The sequence below is a fragment of the Miniopterus schreibersii genome, assembly GCF_964146895.1.
Source record: "Miniopterus schreibersii genome assembly, chromosome: 10".
Classification (NCBI taxonomy): Eukaryota; Metazoa; Chordata; class Mammalia; order Chiroptera; family Miniopteridae; genus Miniopterus; species Miniopterus schreibersii.
In genome coordinates this window covers 11,825,742-11,850,097 of record NC_138110.1, presented here as the reverse complement: position 1 = coordinate 11,850,097, position 24,356 = coordinate 11,825,742, and the positions used below count along the sequence as shown (strand labels likewise).

Below are 24,356 nucleotides of genomic sequence, written 5' to 3'. Positions count from 1 at the left end.
CAGTCTTTTCATAAATAACTCCTTTCTGTGGGGAATGAAGAGGGAACCATTTAGATAGGGAAATGCTTTATATTGTGCTAGTAAGATAATTTGTAACTACTTTTGTCTGTTTGAACTGGGCATTTACTACTGGGGGTTTCTTAGAAGGTATTCTTTCTTCAGGTGCAATCTTCTCTTATTTTTCCTTAGCAAATTCTTTCCCACCTCCATTTATTTACATCTGGGTAGGACAAACAGAAACATGATGTATGAGAATGTATTTTTCCTTATATTTGTGTTAGAAACTCGGATTAATGTTTTCATTTGTTTTTATTATTTAATGAAGTGTGGGGGTGAGGGGGAATCTGAACACCCTTGTTACTCAGGGATCCAGGCTGATGGAGCAAACACTGTCTTGAGTGTTGCTAATTGCCATGCCAAAGGGAAAGAGAGCAATCGAGGGGGCTTCAGCTCATGCAGCTGAAGTGATGTGATCCCACCTGACCACGAGGGAGTCCTTTCTGTTTCAGTTCTGCCATCCTTGACCTGGACGGAGCTTTGCTCTCAGGCAGGCTTCCCTCTTGGTCAGAAGGTACTTTAGCAGGTCCACGTAGCACTTCCAGAAATGATGATAGAGAGCAAAAGGGCATAAGAAGAAATGGGTATTTTTTCTTAGGAAATTTTTCCCAGAAGCCCCCATTAGGTTTCTCCTGTTTTGCTGGGAAGAATTGTCACATGCCCATTCTAAGCCAGGCACCACAGTTGGTTTAGAGACCACAGTCTGCTTGTTGGAGCTAGGAGTAGGGTCTACCTCCTCCTGAAGCACATGGCTGTAGGCAGGAGAGGTGGATACCTAAAATTAAGACTGGGGCCCTAGCCAAGGTGGCTCAGTTGGTTGGGCATTGTCTGTGCACTGAAGAGTTGCTAGTTCTGTTCCAAGTCAGGGTACATGCCTGGGTTGGGGGCTTGATCCCTGGTTGGGGCAGCAGGGGGGAAGGGCAATGGGGAGGCAGCTGATCGATGGTTTCCTCTCACACTGATGTTTCTCTCTCACTCTCCCTCTCTCTTCCTCTCCCTCTAAAAAAATAAAAAATCTTTAAAAAGTTTTAAGACTGGGAATGTAGGATGAGCCTTCTTCAGCATCAGCCACACGCTTTGCAGCATGTATATGTATGGTTGAAGCTTTTGTCTCTGGAGGTGATGAGAGAGATTCATTTCTTACGGTGTCAGATGGTACATAAAAAGGAGACTTAAGTGGACAAGGGGTAACCCTAACTTTAAAACCTCTTTTTCAGACAGCTCAGCAGATAGAGAATATGATTGTGATTACGAAGGTCAACATCATACACACAGCACTGCCGTAGGTGCCAGGTACTGCATTAGAGGAGAGGCCAGGCCTGAATGTGTCACCTGTCACTAGTTAATAGAACTTCTACCTAAACAAACAGAAACCTATCTGAAGCAAACCGGAAATGGGCTATTGCTTCTAGCATCTCCTAAACAGCTCAGGTTTTACTTGGATGAGAAAACAACTCTGGCGAGAATTTAGTTTTTATTTCATTTCTTGCTTTCTAGTAGAGATGCACTAATAATATTATAATGATTTGTCCTGCTGTGCTTCAAATCCAGCTTGGTGTGTCTTTGAGGTCTTAAAAAAGGTGTGCTCCATGTTCTCCTTATCTCTAGTGCAGGCGAGACTGGTGATATGTCTGCCCATTTGTATGGAGTGGCCCCATTTTAACTTCTGAAACCCTGTTTCTTTCTGTTCTCACAGAGTTGAGCTTCCCTCTTCCATCTAGCACCTGAGGTACCTGGAAAGGGTACTATCCCTAAAACCGGCAGTGTGCTGGTGGAGATGTGCTCTTTCTCTCTGTAGCTTTATCTTTTTTGTTTTTCTTTCTAATTCTTTAGCAGGACTACTGGGGCCAGCCCCACAGTTTGTGTGCTGGCAGAGAATACCCGATTGCCTTGGCACTTGCCCTGGGCCCCAGCTTTGCTGTTAGCTTTCAGCCCTCTTCCCTGGCTTGCTCTTTCACCTGCTTACAGACCTGTGGGAGCAGATCAGCCTCTCAGTACTTTCTGCAGGAACCTTTTCATCTTGCCTATTTGGCTCTGGACCCTTAAGGTATTTTTTTTTCTTTTTCTTTTTAATGATCAAGGCCTTTTTCATTTGTGTGTTTAGGGTTTGAAAGAAATGTGTTTGATTAGTTTTCATCTGTGAAAGTTTCATATTATGGACACTTATAAATAAAACCTCAGAGATTACAGAATGGTAGAGACAGCTCACATTGCGACCCCGTGAGCTGGTTTCCACATGTGTAAAATGCCTTTTTCTTCAAGTACTTGAAAAATATTCTACAAATTTAAAGTAACAGTCTGTTATTATTATCAGAAAATTAGAAATCACTTCTTCTTATTCAAAGAAAATGCATTATGCTTTGGATGGTAAAATTACTTGATTGTGGTGGTGAACTTTTTTTTTTTTCTCCCCATTAGTGTATGTTTACCAAAGTAAGTCATACCCTTGGCATCCAGGTATTCATAACATAGTTTAAAAAAAAAAGACAAAATGGAAGGTCTTCTTCAGGGCCAATAAACTGACATCTCGAAGGTGAGGAAATGGGCACAGGGAGGTAAGGTAACTCGGTCAAGGTTATGCACCCCTGTGCTCGACCCTGCTGTCGATAATCAGTCGCTTCATCTTTTCCATTAGCTTTTTTTTTTTTTTGTTCTTTACTCTTTTGGTACAGTTTATATCCTGTTTAAAAAAGTGAGAGGGAGGTCAGAACTATATATTCTACATTTTTATTCTTTTAGGCAAGTGACCATTAGAACTTTTTTAAAAAAAATATAAACCCAAAGCAAAACCCTTATGCCACAGTATATTTTGGGATATTTACAGAAGCCCATAATTACCAAACAAAGAAAAAAATCTATTTTCTTTTTGCTGAGGTACGGAGCCTATGGCATCTTTCTAGGTGTTATTTAGTGACTTGGCCTAAGACAGGCGTGAAACATCTTACTAAGTTTATTATTTTCCTCAGTAAACCCATTGCAGAAAAGAAAATTTTGGTTAATGACCACACTTGCATTTTGCGTGTAAAAGCCCTAGAACTATTTCTTTAAGAGTTTAAAAAAAAAAAAAATCTCTCCATCTCTGAAAATTCTTGCCTTTTAAGGGTAATGAAATCTTATTAGTTTTACATGAAACAGAATGCAAATTAATTTCTTTTCACATGGTTCTTTCAGTGATGGGAGGGAGTATTGTGAGGTGAAGTCCTTGTGGAGAATAGAGGCTCTTGTTGAATCCAAATCTTTCTAAACCAAGAAAAAGGAAAATTTTTGTGTCTGATAACCTATGTAATGTTTATAGAACTACAGTGTTTGAGTTAAAAACAGGATTTATATGGAAATGTTTGATGATTACATTTGTGAGTCTACTTTGTGGGAAATAGAGGGAGAGAATAGTCCTTCAAATAATTTAGAGCTACTATTTAAAAATCACATAAATAGGATAGAAAGTGATTTAGTAGATGTGGTAGGGCCCACCCACATCAGGGGTCTGAGTGTTTGCAACGCTGTGGAGCATATCAGGTGGCCATGCTGGTCAGTGAGAAGATTGCCATAGAAGCACAGGTAAAAAGAATTGTCTTGAGACTGCAAGTAAAGTTTGGAGAAATGTTTCCTTTGAAAGCTTAAAAAAATCGCCATTCACTTGTCAAATGAAAACACTTTTCACTCTTAGGCCACTTTCTACTTTCTGAGAGTCTGTTGTGTTTGCAGCTGGAATGTTTTAAATTTATTCACAAGCATATTTCTTTGACGATGCAACAGATTGAGAATACATAGAGAGATGGGAAGAAGAGTTAGCTATCCTGGGTATGTTCTCATTTTTATCTTCATCTTAATATTTGTTAAAATCTCTTGAGCATATGAAAACTTTCTGTTTTAATTTCAAGATATTGATTGAAATATAACACACTGATATGCTTATTTTCCCTTGGTTAGTCTTTGTTGGCTGAGATCGAGAACTGATCAAACACTACCAATTCTGCCCTTGGTTGGCAAAGCCACAGTGTAGTGTACTGGTTTTGGAGATCAGTTTCTTTCACCCTTATATGTGGACCTCATTGATCATTGTTGGTTACTGGGTCTTTTATGGCTTTTACCCCCATTTACTTCTTTATAAATCCCAGAACTACTTTCCTTTTGGAATCTACAGGAAGAATGGGTTGAACTCTAGTGATTTTCCCATTTTGGTTTTAAAAAATGAACCACTTCAGGTACATGTGTTCAAAGCGAACAGCCTTCAAAATAGTAAAATAATTGGGAAATACCTGAATTTAATTAAGAATTTCTCTACTCCCCCCTTTTTTTTCTCATTTAGCAATTTCTTTAATAAACAGTCCACCTTTCTAAAATTCTTTTTTTTTTTTTAAATATATCTTTATTGATTTCAGAGAGAGGAAAGGAGAGGGAGAGAGAGAGATAGAAACATCAGTGATGAGAGAGTCATTGATCGAACCTGCAACCTGGGCATGTGCCCTGACCGGGAATCGAACCCCGATCGCCTGGATCCTAGGTCGACACTCAACCGCTGAGCCACGCCTGGCTGGGCAGCCCACCTTTCGATATTAGTTTTTCCTACTTGCATGGGTTTGGTAGAAAGCAAATTGATGACCTTGAGATAGTAGTAGGTCTAAGGGATAACTAGATTGTCATGTCTTTACTGTCTTCGAGGAGGTAATGGGGCAATAAGAATATGTTCGATTCTTAAATTCCTTTAACGGCCTGCATATTCTTTACTATTCAGCTTTAGTAAACATGGTTTTTGAACTAGTATGTGAAGAAGCTATCTCTGTGCCTTGTTTTGAATGGTATTTTCTGCTTCATTTTGATTTTCAACACCAATGGGATATGGTGCTCTTCCTAAAAAAAACTGTTCCCATTTGGGAATATATTCTACTGATGCCCAGTAAAGAGTCTTAAGAGAAACCACCTCAGGGGGTGGAAGGGGGTGATTCCGGGTCTACAGAGACTTTTCTGCGGCTTCTATATCCTTTAAAAGGCTAAGGTTCCTTTTAAAAGCAGTCTCAGTTGCTAGAATCTGAGATACCTTTTTTTTGTTTTGATCTCCAAATTTACTCTTTATTTGTTGAAATAAGTTTAATCTTTATGATACTATTTCTTCATGTTTTTTAGAAAGGTGAATTCTTGAGCCATCAAGGAAGTCATCTTTAGTTAAATCTGCCTTATAAGCTTTCTGCTTGGCTGAAGAGCCTGGACCAGTACGGACAGAGGTCTCGGGAAGTGCTCTGAAGGACTTGGGGCCTGAAGGCCAATCATCTGATTGGGTACAGAGATTGAGGATGCCCAGCCCTGGCCATTCTCTGACCTCTTCCAGGAAAGCTCTCTACCCTTTATGATGTTTTCACCCAGCCTGGTAATTAGTTTTTTACGCTATCAACATTCTAGCCTCCCAAATATCTAAATGTAAATTATAAAATAATTTTTCCCATTTTGGAAATTGCATCTTTATCTTCCTTTACCATCTTTGTTGTTGTTTCAGATCTATTGCGTCTATATTTGTATGTATTTTTTCAGGAATGTCACTGTAATTCTGAAACACATTATAAACTCATTGGGAAGGCAGTATGAGCCTGGGATTTCCCACCACTACCGAAATGAATTTTAACTGAGTCAGAGTTGGTGATGCTGCAGTTTCAAAACAGGTGGCTTGACTGACTCGTTCAAGAGTAGGTTTTGCCTGCGTATTAAAATCGTTATTATACAGATTGCCTGTCCTCCCTCCCTCCCCTTTTCTCTTTTGTTCTCTTTTTTTAACTTTGGGAAATTGAAAACCAAAATATTGAGAATGAAACATATTGCCAATAAATTTCAGTGTAGGTTAAACAGATGCAGTAATCCATCTAACTTGATAGTCTTCCAGCTGTTTGAGACCTGTGCCTCTTTGCCTCGTGGGTTCCACACTTGGCTATTTCTACTTCTATTAGAAACGATCGTAGTGCCTCCAGATAGTAGATGCAATCTGGCAGTTCCAGGGGCTGGTGCTAGTGGTCCACAGATTTATATTGTTTGAGCAGTATAGTCTTTAATGTTTAAAAATTAGGTCTCAGAATTTTTTTAAATGAGATTATTTCTGGTGTGTCTCAAAAAGAAGCAGAAAGTGTGGCAATGCCTGTGCATGAAGTAACTTTCTTTAGATGAGACACACAGTCTCCTGTTCCCCAATTCCATTTTATTCCCTTCATTTGCTATTACTTGCCTGACCCCATAGGCATTTTCAACCTGCCAGACCTACTCTAGAAGAATTTTAGCTACAGATGCTTCCCCGTTTTTATGGCATTGCATTTTATACCTTGATTGCTGCTCATTCTGTGCTTACTATGGCTTGTGAACTGGTGGGGAAGAAAAAGTATGATATTGGAAGCCAAGTTTTGAATCTATCTTTTGCCATTTACTTAGCTGGGTGTCTTTGGACCAGTTTTTTAGTACCTCCCTAAGCTCCAGATTGCTCTTGTGTGTAATGAGCATAATCTCCACCTCCAGGATTTGCATGAGCTCTCAGCTACTTAGAGAAGCGCTTAGGTGTAGCCAACCTGTTTGACTCAAGTGGTTGTAGTAACTTGTTTGCCACCCTCCTTTACTGCTCTCTGAGTGTTCTTGTCTTTCTATAACTCTGTATGCTTCTTAATAATTATAGCGCATGGCCTGTAACCATGCTCTCTGACCTTCTCTGGAATTCAGGGGGAAGCAGGTCTATACCAAAGAGAGGAGGAAGACCGTGAGTGATTTCCATGTAGGTTATAAGTAGGCCCCTCCCTGGACATAAACTGCCCTCCTCAGCCCGGTTTCTGCCCTTTGTTGGGTACACACATCTCACCTGCAGGAAGTCATAGGCAGGCTTCCCCTTGGAGTCTGTACTGAACCAGTGCTGTCCACCCCATCCAAGTGCTGGGGCAGAAGGAAGACAGACTACCCCCTAGCTGCCATTTCTGTCCCATCCCCTCTCAGATCTTACCGCTTCTCAGTCCTTCCTTTATAGTTTCTCTGTTTGCAGAGTCATCCAGGCCGTGGCACTGTGACACTGTTGGGTTTGGTAGTGCTGTGCTGTTCTCCTGTGTGCCCTTTCCTACCTGCCACCTGGACTCTTGGTAGCATGCCCCTGTCTTCTCTACATGTGACTTTTCCCAGTGGCACTAGGGTATTTTTCCTATTGGGCAGGCATAAATTCTGTCACTTCAGTTGATAAACATTTAAAGGTTCAAATAGCCTCCAGCTTAAAAATTAAAAAAAAAAAAAAAAGTTAAATTAAAAAAATTAAATAAAAAGCCCCAAACAAAAACATATTCACCCCCATCTACTGCTCTGTCTTCTATCCCTCTGTCCTTTCACAAGCAAACCTTTTTAAAAAACTTTTCTTTCACGTCTCTCATTTGTTCTCTCAACCCCATCCAATCTAGGTTTTGCTTCTACCTTATTATGGAAGTAATTTTCTTAATGATCACCAAAATGGGGATGATAATAATATTTACCTCATAAGATTGGAAGGGTGAAATGAATTCATACTGTAAAGCTTTTGGAGCTCTGTGCCGGGCACGTGGTAAGCACTCCGTAGGTGTTAGCTTTCGTGATTATTATTTGCCACATCCACTTCTGTGCTCATCTCTGGTCTGCTTTAATTAGTGACAATGTTTGACACAGATCATCTCATCCTTTTAAAATGCTTCTCTCTTCCCTTGGCTGCTGTGACATGCTACTGTCCTCTGTTCCTTTCCAGTGGTGTTGACCATTTTCAGCTTCTTCATTAGTCTCTGTTCTACTTGTCCTTTAAATGTGAGTATTTCTTAAGGATCTCTCAATCATCTAAGTGTCCTTCCCTTTTAATTTTGTTTGTTTGTTTTGTTAATGCTATTTCATCCTCTGAGTCACTCAGGATTTTTACCTTGAAATTCTTCTAAAATTCTGTCTTCTCCTTCACTTCCTTTCTCCAAACCATCCCCAAATCTAACCTTTCCCCAAATCCTGTTGACTGATTGCACTTCTATCATTGCATGCATAGCCTCGTCTTGTTCATTGCCACTGTCCTAGTTTAGGTGTTGGGTCTTTCAACTTTTTTCTCTCTACATTGCCACCAGAGTTATTAAAGCTCAGCCCCAGTGTCACTCCTCTGCTCGTGTCCTAGGGAGTATGCCAGTAGATACTTTTGGATGTGAAGAAAATATGAAACCTTGTATTTATGCTTAAATTAAGCTTTACTGATATTTGAGGTGTGCCTTCATCCTGTCCTTGAATCTATAAATCATTTGATCCTGTGTCTTTAGATATCCCAGGGAAAGAATGCAAGATGGGTTAGTTAACAGCCCCTTCATTGTTTGTTGCTCTTCAGCATATTGTGATGTGTTACCTTTACATGTGCCTGCTGAAGTGGATTTATAGAGTGTGACAGTTTTTAATAAGCAAATGCTCTCAAAATGGGTAAGTGACTTATAAAGGCTCCTACAAAAAAGGAGGTTGAAGACAATATTAATATGTAAGATGAGTAGGATTTAGATAGCAGAAGAGGAAAGGTGTTCCACTTAGAACAGCATGTGAGAACCTGGGAATGTCCTCTGGGCTTGGGGGGCAGCTTGAGGTCCCTTTGGTGCTAAGTGTTGGGTGAGAGCCTCCTTTCTTCTGGTTTTGTGTTTGCTTGTATGGGATTGGTATTTATTAAGGTGCTGCTCCTCTTTAGGAACCCTCACTTACTCTTCCCCAGGGCAGGGAAGTGACTTATCGTTCTGGAGTTTGGAAAAAGGAATTGGGCATGTCTAGTTCAGCTTACTATTTGCTGCCGAGAGCCTGCGTTCCGCCTGCCCATTCATGCTGTAAGTTTAATAGGGGCAGCTGTGGCTGGTGCAGCTGTATCTGTGACTGGGTAGATAAGTTGGCCTAATTCTGGGCTGAAGTATTAGCAAGACCACTTGACTAACTGACCTAAGCTACCTTTTCTAACTTAGGCTTTATTAGTAATAAAGCTGCTGTTTTATCTGCCTGTCTGGCTTCCCTGCGTGTGTCTCACTGGTTCTAAAGTTGGGGGGGTGGGAATTTCCATGTAAACACCAAAACCTCCATCTCTAAAATCAAGTTACTAATCACTGACTTTGAGAGTTTGTTATTTGAGGATAAAAGGTATAGAATAAAGTGTTTGAAAAATAAACTGTCTACAAATGTATAGATTTATAAATATTCCTGGGAGAGTGGGAAGTAGAAACAAGCTGGGACCTGTTACTTTTATAATTAACTGCCATCCAGAGATTAAAGCCTAGCTCCTGCCAGCTACTCCCTGCCAAATCCTTGGATTTCCTACTGGAAGTGGTAGTGGTGGGAGGCGGGGGTGAGTCAAAATAGCAAATAAAAAGATCTCACTTTGAAGGTAACCTGGGTATCAGGCTCTAAATGATAATATTATGATATCAAGAGTATGGGAATAAGGAAATATAAGGTCAAGAAAATTAATATTCCAACAGGAATGGGGAGACTTAAAATAAATATTTTAAAAGGAGAGCACTAAAGCAGAGATTGCCTAGGCTTTTCAAAAGTGCCACCATGTTATTTGGCCCTAAAGTTAATGTATTGTGGGAAATGTGCTTGCATTGGATTATGGTAGCAAAACCATAGTTCCTACTCTCACTTGAGAAAGTCCTAGAATTTGGGAGTATACACCTGTTACTGTGTAAGACTAGAAACAATTATTTGCAGTTTTTGTTGGGTTTGATCCTTTCCTCCATCCAAGAAAAATACAGCCCATACATGGCAAAACCCAGTTCAGTTTTTGAGAGTTTTAAATGCAGTGATTTAATGGTTTAGAGCATTTATGGTTTGGAGCACAGGTGAGTCATACCTATGGCATAGGCATGAAATCCTAACTAATGACTCATGAGAATTGCTGCTGCCACTGAGTTTTAGAACATAGGAACTGAACTCTCTCTGAAAATGTTTATATTTAATTGCATTTCTAAGTAGGTAAATAGGTAACAGCTGCTTGAATCTGGCAGTATGGAGGAGAAGATAGAGTGTACTGCATTTATGTTAGACCTAAGTTGTGTCCCCCTTCCCCAGTCTGGTTTAATGAGTACAGTAGCAAAAAACTAATCAGTTCAGGGAGTGGCCCATTTAAATCATCCTTCTTTATCCACAAAGTGGTTTGGAAGGAAAGTCGCTAAGATGCATATTTGGTTGGCACTAGTTAACCACATAGAATGTAGAAAAGCGAGTTGATGTGAGGCTTAAGTCATCTTAGGATCCAGGAGAGGGATGATAACCCACTTGTGCCTCTCGGTCTGGGAAAGGGGGTGTTGCTGAGAAGCCCTGTTTTGTAAAATTGTTTAACTTCTATTTTAGAAAGAAACTAGAGAAGTGTACAGTTAAAAGCTATACATTATACATTATAGTAGTAAAGAAACCACAGCTTGGATGAAAAAAATTCAGCTGCTGTGATTCAAGAAAAGCAAGAACCCGAAAAGAAATTACGAAAAAACATTCTCTCCCGTTCTTCAAGCCCCAAATCTGTGAGTAGGCACCTTGAGAACCAACGAGATGGAATACAATGGAGAAGTCCAAGAGCAGAACCAGGCATGACCTGTAAGGCAGGAAGTACCACCTGAGCCTCTGTTGAAAACAGCTCAACAATAATATCATTGACTGGGGATGGAGGAGCTGTTTTATAACTCTTTGGAATATGAGTTTAATAATTAAATTGCTCTGTAAACCACAGGAAGAGCACAACTACTAAAAGCTCTGTAACACCTCCTGTCTAGAATACAGGCAAAAATAGGAAAGTAAGGCAGAAAATTTCTCTGAATATCCCAAATGATATCACTAAACCTTGCCTGGCTTAGATTTCATTCTATTTAAATATGATTCTGCTAAGCTTGGTTATGCAATTATATTAGAAATGTGCCATTGGGAAGGGGGCTGCTATAGGTGCTCACAGTGATAGTATCAAGCAAGTATGTGGGTGGAGATAAAAAATTATATGATTACCTAACAATGAAAAGGAGATTAAAAAAACACAAAACTATAGAGCAAATATAAGGAAATAAAATCTCAGAAGCTGTGTTCTAATTAGGATAAAAGCAAAAAATTTATATCTTAGTAAGCCTTTAGAGATTGGAATTACAATTAAGTTATTTTGTAGACATCAAGACAACGGTTTATGTGCTGGTTCTCTAGGGTGGTGGGAGGGGGGTTGCCAGTGATGTCTGACACACTCATTCATCATCAGGCCTGAATAAGGGATAAACTTTTGAAAGTTTAATGCATCACGGATAAGACGATTGCTAATGATAATGATAAAGACTGAGTCTTAAAAGGATAACTGATGTGCAGAAAATTATTAAGAACTGCTCATTCTCTTAGCATTTTATGTGCAAAGTTTCAGAGATGATTATTTAATTGAAAGAAGCAAATAGTCAAGTGTGGTTTGAAGTTGTAGCTTAGAAATGCATTGTAATGGACTGTTGGATATAAATCTTGACTAAAATTTTTTTGTATTTTGCCATGAGAAGTCTAGGGGTAGGAAGGGCTTAACCAGGTTTTCAGATAATCCCTGGTTTCTGCCAGGCTGTTTTGTCGGTTTTAAATCCCATCATGTTAAAGGTAAAAAATTATTGACATGTTGAAAAAAATGATTTCTGATTTTGAAATGAGCAGAATAATTATCTGTGATTGCTGTGGGAGAGAAGGTAAACAACCATAATTTAAAACAAACTCTTGTTTAGTCATTCCAGGATTCAAAAGTATGTGTCCTGTCTTTCCAAAAAGCATCTTTTAAACTTTGACGGAAATGTCTCAAAGCTGCGTTATCTTCCATATACTAAGAAAAATAGTCTGTTACCTTTTACTATCTGGGTTCAATGGTTCCTTAAACATTTTTTGATGTGTTTTTAAGCCAGTTTACAATAATTTACGGAACAATAAAGGGTTAGTGAGAAATAGCTTTATTAGGACTTTTTAAGAAGAATTTAAAATAGCAAATCCAAATTCTTATTCCCTGTTTCGTAGGTTTTTAAGGTATGTACGTCCAAAATGAGTAGCTGCCTCTGAGTAAACTGCTCATCAGTTGTTTTGCATGACCCTAGAAAGATCTAGACTTCAAATATATCTCTAATAGCTTATCATTACTCTACTTGCTCTTACATCATCACATGTCATGCTTGAAGAATTTTTAAAATCTTGGATAGTTCATAGTTCTGTTGAAGAGAAGAAGGCCATCATCTTTGCCCCATAATTGCAAGACTTTTTTATTCCTGAGTTTGTGTGTGCCAGTTAGCATGGGCAATCTAATTAACATTTTCCATTTCTGTATCATGTATATCCTTTCATTACCCTGTCTTCAACATGTCAATTTGCAATCTACTAATGAACCATATGAAGTACATTTTGACATATAAACATCATAATAGATGAACGAATACTGTCACAGACTCTTTTAGAAAAATGGTGTGGTGCACAGTATTGTCAGAAAATATTGCATGAGGCAGTCCTTCCTGTTGAATGATTTATTGGGTGAGAATACCACACTTTTTGTACTTAGCAATATATTGTTCATGCATCAATTCTTGACTTTGAGAAAAATCCATCTAGACTTTCTTCATTTGAAGACTTGTAGTCTGAGATTTTGCTTATATGATTAATTTCATCATCATTAGAGTCTAGAGTGCTGTCATCTGTTTCTTTGCATTCATCTTCTGATGTATGTAATTGTAACATGTCTTCACTTGTCAGCTTTCTTCTCTTAGCCATTAAGGGCAGAACATGAAAAATTCTGAATTCTCAACTGTGTTCAGTAAATGCTAAAAGCAGACAACAAAGTTAGTGTATTCAAGTCTAAAACTTTCTTGAAAGATCATGTAATGCTTTTGGCAATGCAATGAGACAACTGAAGGATGACACAATAGTAACAGTTTATTTTATTATTATATCATCTTTCTCAAGATGATTCCTCCATTCTCTTTATTTTAGTATTTTTTAAAGCACAGTTGGGAATAATTGATTAATATTAATAAAATAATCTTAGGGTGATTTGTAAGGGTGAAACACCTCGTAAATAGCAAAGTGTTTCGAGATACATGAAAAGTAAGATCACTAAGATCCCATAACATATCTCACATTTACAGAATGGTCCATTGGACCCATCTTATAATTGTAAGATATGATGAATTTTGTTCTGTTTTCAAAAATAGTAAGTAGAGCCCAGCCAGGTGGCTCAGTTGGTTGAGTGTTGTCCCAGAAAGGTGGCGGGTTTGATTCCCTGTCAGGGCACACACATACTTAGGTTGTGAGTTCCGTCCCTGGTTGGGGCGTGTATGGGAGGCGGCCGAACCATGTTTCTCTCTCCCTCTCCCTCTCCCTCTCCGTCTCACCCCCTTCCTCTCTCTAAAATCAATGGGGAATATCCTTGGGTGAGGATTAAAAATAATAATAATAATAATAGATTTTTTCTTTGTTCTTGAGAATACCTCTTAGGATAAGTAAGAAATATATTCCTTACAAATAGTTAGGACTGCTTGAAAAAGAAACTCAAAAACTAAAATTGGGTACAGCAGACCCTAACGGTATGATGAGGGCCAGTGGAGATGGTAAGGGTGCGATGTTTTATGGAAGCAGAAGAGAAGATGGATGCCGAAAAGACCGCGAGCGAGAAAGGCCTGGGTTTGCTCCCTTGGGTTTTGAGAGCACCTCTTCAGCTTCAGCTTCTGTGATACTGCTTGCCGAGGGGGATTTACTGAGATTCCCCATCACGCTTTTGTGTGTGTGTCTGAGGTTTTAGCTCCTGGGAAACTTCAAGAAATGCAACGGGACATATGTGTTAGCTAGTCCAAGTCTCTGAGTTCGGTGGAAGGTGAGACAGTGTCAGAGCCCTTCAAGACCTGGAGCTTTTTGTATGAGCAAATTGTGTTTTGGGTTTTTGGGGGCACTTTTATCTGCCTTGATTTAATTTGCCTTCATTGTCTCAGAGACCAGTGTTGGTAAGAACTTGATACTGTGTAAAGTTTCCTTGTTAATTCAGTTGTGTGTCCTCTTTAGTTATGCTCTTTTATTACCACAAGTTGCCATATTTGGGGGGAAGGACTATTAAAAATTTTTGGGGGGTAGGACATGGGTATTCTATTTGCTTGTTCTTAACCCAAACTTAGAGTATATTAACTTCAAGGAAGCTCAGAGTAATGAAGAACCTTACTCAGTGCTGCAGTGAATTTGGTAGAAAATGTCATAGCCTTCTTGTGAAATCTGTGTTAATTCATTGGCTGATTGTGCCTGTTGTCCAAAATCTGATGAGCTTGGCTAGATTCCAGGTCTTGTAAGGCGTGTTCCAGCAGTCTTTCCTCTTCCTACACACTCACTGCAGCTGAATCAACAGGTCTTGTTCCTATGATACTTCCACACTGTTAGGCACAGAACACTGCATGGGGAAGTGCCCGGGGATTGGAGTCAGACCAGCTTCATTTTGAGCCTTGTTCTGCTGCCAGCTAGATTTTTGATCTTGGGAAAGTCAGTAGACTTCTCTGGGCCTCTCATTCATCTACAAATGGATTGCAAAGTTGTGATGTTTACATGCCTATAAATCTGAAAGCCTGTGACAGATCACTTAGTAAATTTTCTCTTCCCTTAGCTTGACTGAGCTAATGTCCTAATGATCCCTAGCTCTTCTTTTAAGAGGCATCACACACATACTAACTCACTTTAAAATTGCAGTAAATTTGAAAGTTGTCTTGAGAATGTGTGGTGCCCGTTGTTGAGATGAATATTTAAGGTAACATTTCTTCCTGTGTTCGTGATCTCCCATTTAGAAACCTTGGCTTTCTCTTTTGTGTGACCAGTCTACCCTACATCGTGGGCTAATTCAGACTATAAAAGCATTCAAGTTGCTTTTCTGTGGATAAGCAAAACAAAGTAATATGTCCGTTCAATTGAATAGCAAAAGCAGAGTTCAAACAAAGCAAAAATACCTCCCCATAAAAAACCAACCCTATTTATCAACCTCTTTTTAAAAAAAATAGAGGTAGCTTCTTGATAAAATCACCCATAGCACTATTGTCATGTAAAAAATTTTCCCTTCCTTTCCGAAACGTACTTAATTCAACGTTCTCCCTTACCACTCTACTGAAGCTTGCTCTCCCTAAGCTAAGGTCACAAAACGCCCAGCAGCGTGCTCCACGGGACACCGAGGGGCGTTCCTTTCCCTCACGCTATCTTGTTCTCCAGTCTGTCCTTAGCCATTCTTACTGCTTTTGTGCAGACAACTCCTATAGCTGCTTTCAGTTCAGATTTATCTTGGAAGCCTAGACTCATTCTCACTGGCTCTTTTGCATGACCACAGAACATCCTAGCAGAACCATAGCTTAACGTGATTATAACTAAATCCACTTCAGCATGTACTTCTTATTATTCTTGATCTCAGCTAATGGCACCAACATTCACCTGGTTGCCCAGCGGAGGTATAATTTATTGAGGTGTCATTTAAGTACAGTAGACTATACTCATTTAAAGTATACAATTCAATCAGTCTTGACATATAAACACCTTTGAAACCACCACCATAGTCAAGATCCAAAACATTTCTATCACCCTGAAACGTTTTCCCACAGCGCTTGGCAGTTAATTCACCCTTCTTCTGTCCTTGGCCCTAGGAAACCAGTGATCTACTTTCAGTCTCTATAGATTGGTTTGCATTGTCTGTATTTTAGATAAATGGACTCATGAGCTATATCAGTCAGGGTTCTCCAGAGAAATAGAACCTAATGCTATATATATGTATGTGCTATATATATTTATAGCTATATAAAGAAATTTATTTTAAGGAATTGGCTCACATGACTGTAGGGACTGTCAAGTCCAAAGTTTTTTAGGCCAGGCTGGCAGGCTGGAAACTCAGAAGAGTTGATGTTGCAGTCTTGAGTTTGAAGTCTGTAGGGCAGGCCAGTAGGCTGGAAACTCAGGAGTTGATGATAATAGTTATTATTGTAAATCTCACTCTGTTTATGTTCCTCCCTGCTGAAAAATCCTCAAGAACTGTTCATTTCTCCAGAGTTGCCTAAGTCTAGATGATGTCACCTGATGGAATTTCCATGTTAGAGTATGTGGCAAATCAGCCAGTTTTCTGTGTAAAGGAGTTTGGACTTGGAGGGTGTAGGCATGAGTTCTGTTATTATGTTTATCACATATTGTGTCATTATTTATTTTATTAGCCTAAACTTTTTAATACATTGCCTTTGATCTCTCTAACACTTAATACAGACTACTGTGACATGAAAGGCTTTCGTACCTTTTTAAAAAAGGGTATAATTAGAAAAAATAGTGATGGAAGAGAGGTATGGGCAGCCAATAATTTTTGGATGCTATATTATTCTTTAAAAATCTTGTAGTTTTACAGTTAGAGGCCCTAATTTAAAGAGAGTAATCTGGTAGACTAAATACAGGCTTCAGTTTAATTGGTCAGTAACTTTTGTCGAACTGGCAGGGAAGATGTGTTGAAGAAAATGGTGAGTATCACTGATTCATTATTCTGAATTTTCTTTGACATATTGGATAATGTGGCTCTTCTTTTAGGGCCTTGCTGTTTTGGTTTTAGATAAAGATTTCTAAGCAGCAAGATTACATGTTTTATGTATTTTTAGAGATATAGAAGCATGTGTTCAAGTTGAGCTTGTTCTTTGGAGGATTTTTTTATGGAGGTAGCATTACAGTTCTAAAAGACATCTCATAAAACTATTTTATGACTGCTATTCTAGATATACCCTGGCTAAGTATCCAGGAGATAAAATAATTTGGCCCATGGACAAACTATGTTAGTGTATTGATTTAATGTTTAGAGCTTGATGATACGGTATAGATTTTGAGTCATTTTTTAGCATGATGGCTGAAACTGTGCTTTGGAAATATTTTAAATTAAACCTTCTGACTCTTACAGTCCCATGAGCTTAGTTGTGGGTTTGTACATTTTTAATTCAGGGAATGAGAGTTGCTGGGGGTGATAAACTCAAAGGCGTGTTTAGAATTTGTAATGATTCTCTTCTATTCATAAGTAATCAGATCCTGTTGTGCTCCTATTAAAAACCTTCCAGGAGTTTCCCATTGCACTCTAGAATGAAATCCAAACACCCTACCAGGCCTGCAAGCTCCTGCCTGCCTTTCAGCCTTATCTCCTATCCCTCTTCCCCTCATTAGCCTGACTTCAGTGCTATGCCCTCTGAGCATGCAAGTTCATTCCCTCCTTGGGCCTTTGTACTTGGAGTCACCTCTGTCTGTAATCTTCTTCCTTCTAACCTTCAAATGCCTTTTTCAGGTCTCAGATCAAATGTCACCTCCTCAGAGAGGTCTTTACCTGTATCTCCCTTCCCCACTCGCCATATTCAATTACACTATTCTTATTGTCTTCATAATACTCGTCACCTTCCCTCTAATTGTCAGTAATCCTCAGGAGAGCCCTTTTCTGTTTGGTTCCCTTGCTGCTGTAACCCTGTGAGTGGAGACAGGTATCGGGAGCTTTGTAAGTGTTCAGAGGGATAAATGTAATCCTTATAATCATCCTCACTGAAATAAGGCCAGCCGTAAGTTAAAAACAACATGTGACTAAACAGGTACTAATTCCTATGATTGCCTGTTTACTCAGTAATTGATCTTTTCATTACATAGTACAGAATCCAATTATGGTAGAAACAGATACTGTCTCTTGTGGCTGGAGCTGGTATGCAAATACAAGATCCTATCTTTTATTTAATTTGTCAGGTCATGAGGTTTGTGTGTGTTTTTTTCCAGTTCTTTCCGAGAGATAGCTGAATAATAATTTCCTATTTTTAAGTTTATATTCTAGACACTTTTTGGAAATTGCTGAAATGTCATTAGGTCATGTGTTCTGTTTTTTGTGTTTTTTTTTTAATTTTTTTTTATTGCATGGCTTAAGCAGGGTGTTGGACTGAGAGCATTCTGGTCTGGAGGTCAGGAGGCCCAGGCTCTGGTTTTAATCTCTGCCAGAAGCCAGCTCTCCACATGCGTCTTTTGGCCCTCAGTTCCCTAATTTATAAAATAGTAGGGTTGAGTGAAATGATCTTAAATGTCTATCTTCTTTTAACAGTGTATAATTATGTAATCCCAGGCATGAACTGGTCATTTTTTCACTTCTGGGAATTTTTATAGGTTGTATGGGTGGGTATGTGATATACCTGATAGCTGTCTAGGTATCTTTACGTTTTTCCAAGAATGGAAAGTGTCAAGTTTGTTTAATTTAGTGGAACATTAAAACATCTGAAAGATTCAGAAGTGGTCTGGTTTGTTTCACTTGAGTTTTTTTGTGGTTTTTTTTGGTATCAGTTGTCGTAAGATACTGTACATTGGAGGTATTGATTTTTAAATTGACAGTATTATTTAAGTAGATAATTAAGGTTTATCTTAGGATACTAATTTTAGCCTTATCACTATTTCAAGGATCCAGTCTTTCTCTTACTTTAGCATACCAGATTTACCTAGAGTTCATATAAGTCTTCATTGACATTCAAGACATAATAGTTTTGAGAAATACTGTAGAATACTGTATATCCCACTCTGAATTCTGTAGTTCACTGGTCTTCAAACTTTAGCATGGGCATCAAAGTTGCTTCTAGGATGTGTTAAAGCACAGATTGCTGCCCTATCCCAAGTTTCTGATTCAGCAGGTCTGGGATGGGGCTGGAGAACTTGCATTTCTCAACAGTTCCCAGGTGATGCTGCTGCTGCTGGTCTGAGACTCCCACTTTGAGAACCACTGCTGTAATTTGTCAGGTTCTTTATTTGCACTTGCTGACAACATCTTGATCCAGAGTATCCTTGATTCCTCCGTATTATATAGTGATGCATCTCAGCAGTACCGGACCCCTCCCCCTCTTTACCTTGAGGTCATTGGGCTCCCAGGTATTATATGGTATCTTAAATCCTTCCCAGTCTCTTGGTAAGAGTGAAACATAACAAACGGTTAAATTCAGCTGGAACCCTTAACTACAGCATGCTGCCTATAACCTTTTGGATCGTGCGTTTAAATGGGGAAAACATGCATTTAGAGGTGACAGGCAACTTATTTTTGTCATTTTGACAACACGGGCCTTAGAATCAGTAAGACTTTGACTCAGAGGGTAGCTCTACTACTAATTGGCTCTTTTGAGTTGGAGAAAATTATGTAACTTTTCTGAATCTTAGTTTCCTTATTTCTAAAATGAGGTGGATAATATGTGCCTCATAGGACTATTGTGAGGACCTAATCAAATTAGATTAGGTACAGAAAGTACTTCGTAGGTACTCAATAATTGGTGGTTTTGTAAAAGGTCACATACAGTCTAATCTGCTTGCAGGAGCCTAGCCACAGGCAATAGGCAGTTAGGTGTCTACTGTGTATGCACAGATAGATCCTACTTCTCTTGTCTGGAAATACTCTGTATTGTCCTTGTCTAACCTGGCTCTGGATCACTGGCACTTAGTCCAGATTCTGGTGCCTGTATCAGGCTCTTCCTGCTCTGCAGACTTGTTGCAGCCTGTTTCTCTGACTCTGATTCTCACGGTGTTCTGGGGTGATTTATGCTCCTTTTTCTGGCTCCACATGAAAACCAATTTGGAGGTATGTAGCCCCATCTCCCGCCTGGAATGGGACGATTTTTGTGTCACAGTATTCACCATTCTAATCTTTAAATGTCTTTCAAATGTATGTGATTTAAATTTTATTCAATTTAAAGAAGAAACTTTTCATGTGCCTTTTAAGTTCCAGTTTTAATACTGGATATTCATTAGACACATAGCCCAGTGAAAAGAACTTTGATTTACTTTGTATCCCCTTAAAAAGTACCTGTATTCACCAGATTTTAGTTAGCCTGGAATACACTGGGGAACATTTTCAATGACGAATTATGTTGACTGGGATGGAGATTCCGTAAGAAACTGTTTTGGCCACTCACAAGTGTTTGTGAGAAAGTGCCAGTTGCTCCCATCACAGATTATGCCTCATGGCAGTGTTGGGATGGGGGATGGACTTTTCATTGTTGTTTTACATCCTTCCTTTGGGTATGACCATGACTTCTCTGTTGTCCTAAGGCCTATTGTCATGATGCATTTTCAGCCATATTTATGATTTCATGCTTTTCAGAAGCAGAGGAGGTATTTATACAAACACTTTGCTTCCTATTTCCTTTGCAGTGTACCAGTCCTTCTCTGGCTCAGCTGTGTATGTGAAGGGTGAGGGGTGTCTCAGCTAATACATATGAGTCCAACGGAGCAATCATCTCCTAAGTGTGATTTTTGCTTGCATTTGAGAGCACATGGCAAGCCTCATGCACTGGACCAAGTGAGGCTCACGGAGGGAGAACAGAGGCAGACCACCATGTATTCACAGAATTATGAAAACTATATGATGGGTGTAAGGAACGAGATGTAGTAGTTTTACTTGGTTGAATTAGAATATTTGAATACTGGTAGAATAATTCAGGCTTGGGACACAATATTATTGCCTAAACGATATGACTTAGTATGAAAGATTGAATAATACATAATGGAGCTCTCTCTGCCATTTACATATTCTTGCTTAACACTGTTCCGTTATAGTGAAAGACATATATACGACTTTTAATTTACATGGATTAGCTATATGCTCTCTATCTTTTGTATACACTATAAATGTTGTACAAGTCAAAGAATTTACAAATGGGAGAACTTACAAGGATAATTTCCATAATATGTAATATTTATCCTGTTCTTCAGACTTTAATAGCAATACTTGACTAAGATGTAACTGAGAGTAGAATTAACAGGGATAAAGACTTTTAGTGTTGTTAAAGATGGTATAGCAAAGAGCAAGGTGTAGTGGATTTTTGACAGACCAAAATCAGATGTTTTGGGAGTGAAGTGCTATTTGTTTTTTGACTTCCAGTGGTCTGCTTTTTGGCATCTCTGCTGGAGAAAAATGCATTTATTTGCTTTTATAACATTTGAATACTTACATGGTTTGTGTTGATTTCAGCTCTCATAAGTAAGCAGCTTTGGTGAAAGTTTGTGAGAATCTCTTAAATAGTTTAGGGACCAATAATACATTATTCTTGCCAGAAGATGGAAATGGTGTGGAAATAGTACCCATCAATGATTCCTGCTATAACTTGATGAGTTAGAATACTTGTTTTAAGAGTTAAAAAAAATAAAGGTAAAGTGAGTCACCTGTAGTTACTATATTTTGTTACTACTCCCACAAGCCTTAAGAATAGTGCTGTATTGTAATGATTATTGCAAACAAGCTATTGCGCTGCACTCATGAAATGAGTGTCTTTTCTGATCCATGAATGCTACTGTTATCAAGGGACACTTGAAGCCTTGAAGAAAAGCTTTTCTTTAGTCCTTTCTTCTTGATGCATTTTTTTTCTCTTAGAGCAGCTACCAATTTGTGTTTTAGAATACAGCTTAATAACTTGTCTTAACCTAATTAAATTGTAAATTGTCTTTCAGATAGGGTGAAATGAGTGACTGTAGGCCTGGAAAGAAAAAGGGAATATTTATACTTGTCTTTTAGGAAAGCCATACTTCTCAAAATGTAGGTCTGACCTCTCCTTCGAGGTCCCGAGAATGAGAAGAAATATGGGCACAGTGAGGAGGGGCTGCCTGTCTGTCTCCTGCCTAGTCAGAGCCTGAGCAGTGGGTGCACTAGGAACCCCAGGGCCAGGTTCATGGTCTTCAAGGTTTTTAATATTTTAAATGTGAGATTATGGGAAGAATCTTGAAGTTATTTTCATTCTTTGTTTTCACTCCCTTCTCCTAGACTTTATATAGAAGCAGACGACAGTGGGATATCTCTAACGCAGTGATTCTCATTTGGGGCAGTGTTGCCTTCCAGGGGACATTTGGCAACATCTGGAGGCATTTTTGGTTGTCACACCAGGGAGATTGCTCCTGGCATCTATTGTCAGTGGACAGTGGAACATCCTACAGTACACAGAACAGCATCTCTAGAAAGAATTACCTAGCCCAGAATGTCAACACTGTAGTTCCATCGCTGAGAAACCTACCTAGCGTTATCTGCCAGAGAGAAAAGTTTCTAGAGTGATAGGCTCACCCTGAAGGGTGGTTCTGGGAAAGAAAGCAGGCACAAATTCCAGTTTTAGCTCCTGCCTTCGGATGAGTGTAATAGAAATTGGTATACTGTGGTAAGTCGTGGCACAGGTTTTGTGTCCTAGCCCACAAGTCTTTTAGAAAGAAGTGAAGTTTGTGGGCTAAGTTAGTTCCAGTGCAGGCCATCTTGCATGTAAGTGAGTGGTGCAGATTCAGAGATGACTAAAGCCACAAATTTGTTTGTGTGCTCAAGAAATGAGGGACTCGTCACCAAGTAACCTCATGTGGTTTACAAAATGATATATAGTCTGATTTGGTATGTGGCACATTAGTGGTCCTACACTTGACTGTCATTTCGTTTAGTCTTAATTGGACTTTCTCAGAGTGAACTCAGAGCATAGATCTACTTTCACTGACACTTAAATCAACAGAAGATTATAGGGATCTTTTTTTGGAATTTAGTAATTGTGGTTTCTTTTTTGACGTAGTTACCCTAATCGAGAAATTGAAGCATGGCCTGTTCAGGGCAAAATGAGTCATGAAGTCAGAAAATGTATTTGTGGGAAAAGATTAATATGATATAAGTGCTAGAGGAGGAGAGAATAATTTGAAAACTCATTATTTATAACAAGGCAAATTAATCATAGTTCCAAAATTGTGTTTGTAAAACATGGAAAACCATATAATTGGTATGTTTTCCTGTTTGACTCTCAATTTTAAAGGACTCTAATTGATGTATTGTTTATATTGTTCAGTAAATACAGTGTTTGGAATGATAGGGAGGGAGTGGAGAGTACATGTGATGGCAGCTCAGAGATGTGCAATGCTTCTCCCCGAAACAATTACAGTGTAGCTGCTGCCAGCAGTGATGTCACACTCAGCAGATAAAGAGCCATCTAAGACTCTATAGCTATCATTAGGACAGTGAGAACTGGTCCAAAATCTGAAGCAGATTCCTACTGTGTTTCTCTGTTTTGTTGCCTTAAATGATAATGTTCTCAACATTTAATTACTTATATAATTTAAAAATTATATTTAGCATCATCCAGGAAAAGAAAGACTACTGTTTGTAAGGAGCAAAACGGTAGTTCTGTTTGTTTAAGCAGAAGCAGAAACTCAAAGCAATACTTTGGGATGGAGATAGAGAAAATAATGCTGGTTTTTAACTTGGTAATGTGGCTATTGGAGATGGTGTTGGGCAGAATTGACGTACCTAGATTGTAAATTTTAATACTGTTTATAGATAAGTAACATCCCTTTGGGGAGAGGAACATGGCATTAGACTTAAATTGTGTAAAAAAGTAAAAGACACCTTACAGGAAGGAAGAACCTAACTTAAAGCTAATTTTCCAAACACCAAAGGCCTTTGCCATCAGCTGTGTACTGTGCTATTTTGCTAAGACTTTGACATGTTTTTTTCCTGAGGTATTACCACTTGTGCTGGATTTGGAGCTGATGTTAGAAGGGAGTATGCTTTCTAACACATTTTAAAGAGGAGGAAACTGCTATCATTTGGCATAACAGGAGCAGGCAGCGAGAGTAGGGGGAAGGGTAGTGAGTGATGAGTCTGGAGAAGTGGGGAAGTTAACCCTTGAATTTTATCTCCATATTTTCAGTCCATAGTTTAGTGCCTGATCTATAAGTGCTTAACTAGTAAGTACAATAATTTATACGGAGGTTTCTAACCTAGATATATCTTTTATCACCCTCTTTAAAAAAAAAAAATCTTTATTGTTGAAAATATAACAAATGCGCCCCCCCCACCCCACTGATCCCCCCCCTCAGGCCTTCTCTACACTATTGTCTGTGTCCAAGGGTTATGCATATATGCATATAAGTTCTTTGATTAATCTTTCCCCACCTATCCCCCCAACCCTGCTTTCCCTGAGATTCATCAGTCTGTTCCATGCTTCTTTGTTTCTGGATCTATTTTGTTCATCAGTTTTTTTGTTCATTAGATTCCACTTATGAATGAAATTGTGTGATACTTGTCTTTCTCTGACTGACTTATTTTGCTTAGCATAATACTCTCCAGGTCCATTCATGCTGTCCCAAAGCGTAAGAGATCCTTTTTCACAGCTGCATAGTATTCCATGGCTATCACTCTCTTTTCTCTGGCTTTCTGCCCCCGTCTTAGCTCAGACCATCAATTTGAGAGGGAGAGACAGAGACCAAGAGAAATAGACACACACAGAGAGAGAAAGAAAATGAATACCAGTATAGCAGAAAGAAAACCTAAAGCACAATGGGCTATATAGTTT

At 38.9% G+C, this 24,356-nt stretch overlaps 1 protein-coding gene and 1 pseudogene across 2 annotated transcripts in view; one reads left to right on the top strand and one right to left on the bottom strand.

The window, feature by feature from the left end:
* PHLPP1 (PH domain and leucine rich repeat protein phosphatase 1) overlaps positions 1-24,356 on the top strand; it is a 175,966-nt gene that overhangs the window by 28,604 nt on the left and 123,006 nt on the right. The gene's annotated exons all lie outside the window — the stretch shown is intronic.
* On the bottom strand, positions 4,832-5,214 carry LOC308563302 (centrosomal protein 15 pseudogene; annotated as a pseudogene). Its single transcript has one exon. The product of its transcript is annotated as a centrosomal protein 15 pseudogene (transcript).